We start from the raw sequence: 6000 nt of genomic DNA on the forward strand, positions 1-6000 counted from the left end.
TTATTTAGTAATTAAATTTCTAAATTTTTGTTCTGGAAAATATGATTTTTAATTAAAACTATATGATTTATGTTGCCATGAAATTAGTTTTTATTACTTTTAATGAAGCAAATATTTCTGAACTATATTAGTTTTCATTTCCAATACAGTGACTATTGATAGGTATAATCCACATCAATAAAACTGTGGTGTCTTCAATAATGTTTAAGACCATAAGAGACTCTGTGACCAAAAAGTTTAAGAATCATGTAACTAGTTAATAATCACAGAAACCTGACATTTGCCATGAAGAACAAGAACATGGAAACAGAATTTATTTATTTATTTAATTGTCTGTCTGTTTGTTTGTTTGTTTGTTTGTTTTTACAGAGGGGAAGGGAGAGAGAAAAAGAGGGAGAGAAACATCAGTGTGTGGTTGCCTCTCATGTGCCCCCTGCTGGGGACCTGGCCCACAACCCAGGCATGTGCCCTGACCAGGACTCAAACCTGTAACCCTTTGGTTTGCAGGCCAGTGCTCAATCCACCAAGCCACTCCAGCCAGGGCGTAAACAGAATTTTAACTGGAGGTGGGGAATGGGAGGGCAGCAAAGTCTTCTCTGTCAAAGGAGCATTTAGGAAGAGAGGTAAAAGATAACTGGAGGGAGAGATTTCAAGGCAGCGGGAACAGCTTGTGCAAAGGCCCTGTGGTAGGAAATTGCCAGCTGAGTTAGAGAAACATAAGCAAGGCCCGTGTAGCTGGAACACAGGGAGAGAGAGAGAGAGAGGCAAGAAATGAAGCTATGCAGTCAAGGGACCAGATTGCTAAGGACTTAAAGGCTGTAGTAGCCCTGGTTGGTGTGGCTCAGTGGTTTGAGTGTGGGCTGTGAACCAAAGGGTTGCTGGTTCCATTCCCAGTCAGGGCACATGCCTGGGTTGCAGGCTAGGTCCCCAGTAGGGGGTGCACAAGAGGCAACCATACATTGATGTCTCTCTCTCTCTCTTTGTCTCTCCCTTCCCCTCTCTCTAAAAATAAATGAATGAATAGCTGTAATAAATATTTAGGACTTTATTCTGAGTGGAGAGTGGACGGTAGGGAGCAAGGATGGAAGCAGGAAGCCCAGGGAGGAAAAGACTGTAATTTTTTTTAAATATTTATTTATTTATTTATTTATTTTAGAGAGGGAAGGGAGGGAGAAAGAGGGAGAGAGAGAGAGAAGCATCAATGTGTGGTTGCTGGGGGTCATGGCCTGCAACCCAGGCATGTACCCTGACTGGGAATTGAACCTGCAACACTGAGACTATAATTTTCCAGAGAAGATCAGATGGCAGCCTTGACTAGGGTGATGCTGTTGAGAAGAATGCTTAGGTGTGAGGGACTGGCAGTAACATGAAGCAGAAGAGCCGACTGGGGAAGGAGGCTGAGAATTCTGACAGAGCTCCTGAGGGTTGGAGACACCTTTAGGACACTGCAGTGGGAATGTCAGGTACGCAGGAGGGAGCTCTGGGCTCCAGACTGAAATCTGAGAATCACCAATGTACATGCAGATGGCACTCTTCCAGTTTATTAACTCGTTATTTTCTTCCTATAATGTATAGTTGATTACTGCTATTAAATATTGTTGGTTGACCCTCTAACAGGCAATATGGCCAAGTTCTCATATTAGTTTGTTGATTCTTTTAGGTTTTCCTTGAAAATGATCCAAATGGCAGTTTTATCTCTTGCTATCTCATGTTTACACCCCACTTATTCTTCTTGTCTTATAGCATTTGCAAAGACTTCCAGGACTATGTCCAATGGTAAAGTCGATCAGTTCTCATACACCCCACATCACAACTTTCTGAGATAACTTATCTCCTTATCCCCTTTTTATAGAAGGAGAAACTGAGGCACGTATAAGTCAGTCTCCCACCCGAGGCCACCCATCAACTGAGCAACCAGACCAGGACTCCAGGCAAAGCTTGTGTTCCCAACCACTGGCTTAAAATAAAACTCACTAAACATTCTTTTTTTTTCTTTAAGAAAAGAATCTTTTATTTTGAAAAAACAAGCCAGCACAGCCCATAACTGTTCAGTTGCTATCTTTTTTTTTTTTTTTTTTAGATTTTGTTTATTTATTTTTAAAGAGAGGGGAAAGGAAGGAGAAAGAAAAGGAAAGAAACATGAAGTGCTAGAGAAACGATGATTGGCTGTCCCTCTCACGCCCCACAACTGGAGACCCGCGTGGCAACCCTGGCCTGTGCCTTGACCAGGAATCAACCAACCAACCTTGTGGTCCTCAGGTTGTTGCTCAGTCCTCTGAGTCACACCAGCCAGGGCAAGTTGCTCTCTTTTTTTTTTTTTTTTTTTAATCGTCACCTGGTGATATTTTCCTTTTTTGAGGAAGGTGGGGGAGGCGGGGAGAAAGGGAGAGAGAGGAGAGAATCGATGAGAGAGAAGAACATCAGTCCGTTGCCTCCTGTATTCGCCCTTGATTGGGAACCAACACACAGCCTTTCCACGGACCTGAGGACGTGCCAACCACCCGGGCTCCCCCGCCGGGGCCGTCATTCTGTGTGGTTTTAATGGGCAAATATCCTGCAAATTTCCACTGAGACCCCGCGGTGCCCGATGAGCTTCTGGGGGCCCGAGGTCTGGTTTCCACTCTGCCCTGTTTCCAAGCCGGCTTCTTCCTGTGATAAGGCATCTGAAAGACACAGAAACTCTGCCTTCGTGGTGGAGGAGACAGGCCCCCAAACAGATTGTATTCATTTCCTGTGACTGCGGTAACAAATTACCGCAAACTGGGTGGCTTAAAACAACAGAAATGTATTCTCTCACAGTGCCGGAGGCCGGAAATCCGAAATCAAGGTGTCAGCAGGGCCATGTTCCCACCGAAGGTTCTAGGGGAGGACCTTTCCTCACCTCTCCTTTAATCCATCTCTGCCTCCGTGTTCTGTGTTCCTGTGGCCTTCTCCTGTGTGTCCATGTCCAATCACCTTCTGCTTTTCTCTGGGAAGGACACTCACCGTTGGGTTTAGGGGCCCACCCGGATCATCGTCTCCAGAACCTTACCTGAATCACATCCGCAAAGACCTTTTTTTTTCCAAATCAGCTCACATTCACGGGTCTCAGGTGACACATCTTCGGAGGGGAGGGGCATGCCATGCAACCCACTAGACAGATCAAAACAGAAAAACGAGAGGAGGGAAATATGCGGCGGAGTTTAGATTGAGAAGCCTCCAAAGCTTTGCGATTGGCCATGGCCGTTCCGGCACCCAATGCAGGCGCTCCCGCCTGGAGCGGGCAGAGTGGTCTGCACAGCCACGTGCGGCTGTTAGGGGCCACGCGCGCTCCCAGGTTCTCCTGGAAATCTCCACTTTGAGGATGGGAAGTCTCGAAGACGGTTTTTCATTCTTCGGCTGTTAATTTAAGGGATTTTTCTCTTTCACAGAACTCCAAATAATAATAAAAGCCAGCACATATTTCAATGTGCTAGATCCTATTCAAAGTGTTTCATGGCTACGACTGCATTTGCTCATCAGAAAATACCCTAGGAGGTCTTGTTGGTGACTCCTTCTTTTAAAGAGGGATAAACTGAGGTGCACAGAGGTTGGGGTGCAACTTGTATTCTGGATTACGCTCCAGAGCTATATCTGAAGCCTGCAGCGTAGAGAGTCTAGGGTCTTGATGGTGAGCCATGCTGTCTCCCGGAGGCACGCTGTCACTTGTTAAATCTGGAATTTGAGGAACACACCCCCCCAGGTCCATGACCAGGTCATTGCCCACGGCTGTGCCACTAGCCCCAGGAGGCCCTTAAGCGCTTAAAACGTGGCTAGTCCAAACTGTGAGTGAAAAATCCACACTAGATTTCGAAGACTTCATGTGATAAAAAGAATGCAAAATGGCTCACCCCCGCTGGTGTGGCTCAGTGGATTGAGTGCCAGCCTGTGAACTGAAAGGTTGCTGGTTCGATTTCCAGTCAGGGCTCACACATCGATGTTTCTCTCCTTCTCTTTCTCCTTCCCTCCCCCCTGACTAAAAATAAATAAATAAAATGTTTGTTTGTTTGTTTGTTTAATGTGGCCTCTAAAGGACACTCTGAATTTCCTGCCTCCGTTCTACCTGAAGAAGCTGCCTAACTGAGAGGGGCCACAGTGCCACACAGGACTCTGTGACCATTCCGTACATGAAATCTATTTTTATTCAGATATTACATACCTGTGTGCCCCTACTGAGGATGTCACAAAATCACCAAACTGAGATAATCAACATGGCTGGATGAGCCAGGAGGCGTGAGGGCCTGACTTCAAATCCTGACTCTGTCCCCTCCTAATCTGTGACTCCTTCACTGTGTCACTGCGTCTCAGCTTCTTCATCCAGCACCTGGGAGTGTCTGCTCTGGTCCTCTGAGGGTGCTGGGGAAACTCCATGGGACCGTGCTTGCACAGGACCCCGCATGCACGGCCCTGCCTGGCGGAGAAGGAGCTCCACCAGCCAGGTTTCTCGGCGGAGGAAATAGTCGAGCTGGACCTTGAAGGACTGAGGCGTAGACACTAGGTGAAGCCAGATGAGAGAGGTATTTCAGAGAAGGGAAACCAAACGTTCAAGTTCGAGAGGCACGCGGGAGCAGGGTGCGTTTGGGAAAAGGCACGGAGTTTGGGTATTGTTTCAGGGCAGAGTGTGTTGGGGAAAGCAGGAAGGTGGCAAGTGGCGGGGTTGAAGAAGGCAGCCCCATGGAGGTCACCCGGGCCCTTGTGGGTCAGGGGACTGCAGCACTGACTGGGGAGCCAGAGCAGGCCCTGCCCCTGACAGGGGCAGCTTTGTGGTTTAGCGAGATCCTTCTAGAGAGACATTGGGTCTGGCAGGAGACGAGGAGGGAGTGTAGACACAGTGAAGTGGGAATAGGGGGTCAAGCAGGGTAAGGGAAGAGGGAGAACCTATGAAATCTTTATTTTATTTTTTAAAGATTTTATTCATTTATTTTAGAGATAAGGGAAGGGAGGGAGAAAGAGAGGGAGAGAAACATCAATGTATGGTTGCCTCTCATGTGCCCCCAACCGGACACCTGGCCGGCAACCCAGGCACGTGCCCTGACTGGGAATCGAACTGGCCACCCTTTGGTTCACAGGCCCACACTCAATTCCACTGAGCTACAATGAAATCTTTAAGAGGTAGAAAGGAAAGGAGCAATGAGCTGTGGGAGGTAAATGGACATTCAGGCTGAGGTGCAGGCCTCTGGTCCAGGAGATGGCATCAGTATGGGACTATGTCTGAGCTATAGAGCCCGGAGGAGGAGGAACAGGAAGTTGTTGAAGTCAGGGTGAAATCCTGTGCGACATCCAGGGGGAGGCATCCAAGCTCAGTGAGACACTTGGGTCTCGAGTGCAGAAGAGACGGCAGGGCAGGGACTGGGAGGCCTTCAGAGCTCAGATGGTGCTGAAATCCTGACAGTGGGAGAAAGTGGTGGGTGCAGTGGGGTAACCTGACCAGCAGCCATCAATGACTGTAGAACGTGGCCCTGCCCAACGGAGCAGCCTGGGCAGCCAGGTTCTTACCCCAGTCTACGCCTAGGCACACCGAGACGAGCACACCCACACAGAGAAGTGCCTGCCCAGTGGGGGGCCTACAGGCACATGCGTGGCCCATGCCTTCCCGGGGGCAGTATGTGATGAATGGGGTCTTCAAGGGGTGCAGTGATTCGTTCTCCAGGCTTAGGGGCAGTGGAAAGTGTCAGGACCAGTTAGTTCCTAGGGGGCTTTGCAGAGGAAAGTGAATTAATTAGGAGTCTCTCAGCTTGAAGTGCAAACTTGTTTAGGGAAATGTACTGGCTAACATTAAAAAAAAAAAAAACTCAAGGAGACCTGGCTGGTGTGGCGCAGTTGGTTGGAGCATCTTCCTATAACAGGAAGGTTGCAGGTTCAATTCCCAGTCAGGATACATACCTAGGTTGCAGGTTCAATCCCTGGTCTGGGCATGTACAGGAGGCAGCCAATCAGTATTTCTCTCTCACATAGATGTTTTGCTCTCTCCTTTCTTCTCTC

Source organism: Phyllostomus hastatus, unplaced genomic scaffold (assembly GCF_019186645.2).
Source record: "Phyllostomus hastatus isolate PE091 unplaced genomic scaffold, TTU_PhHast_1.1 phas_contig_468, whole genome shotgun sequence".
Classification (NCBI taxonomy): Eukaryota; Metazoa; Chordata; class Mammalia; order Chiroptera; family Phyllostomidae; genus Phyllostomus; species Phyllostomus hastatus.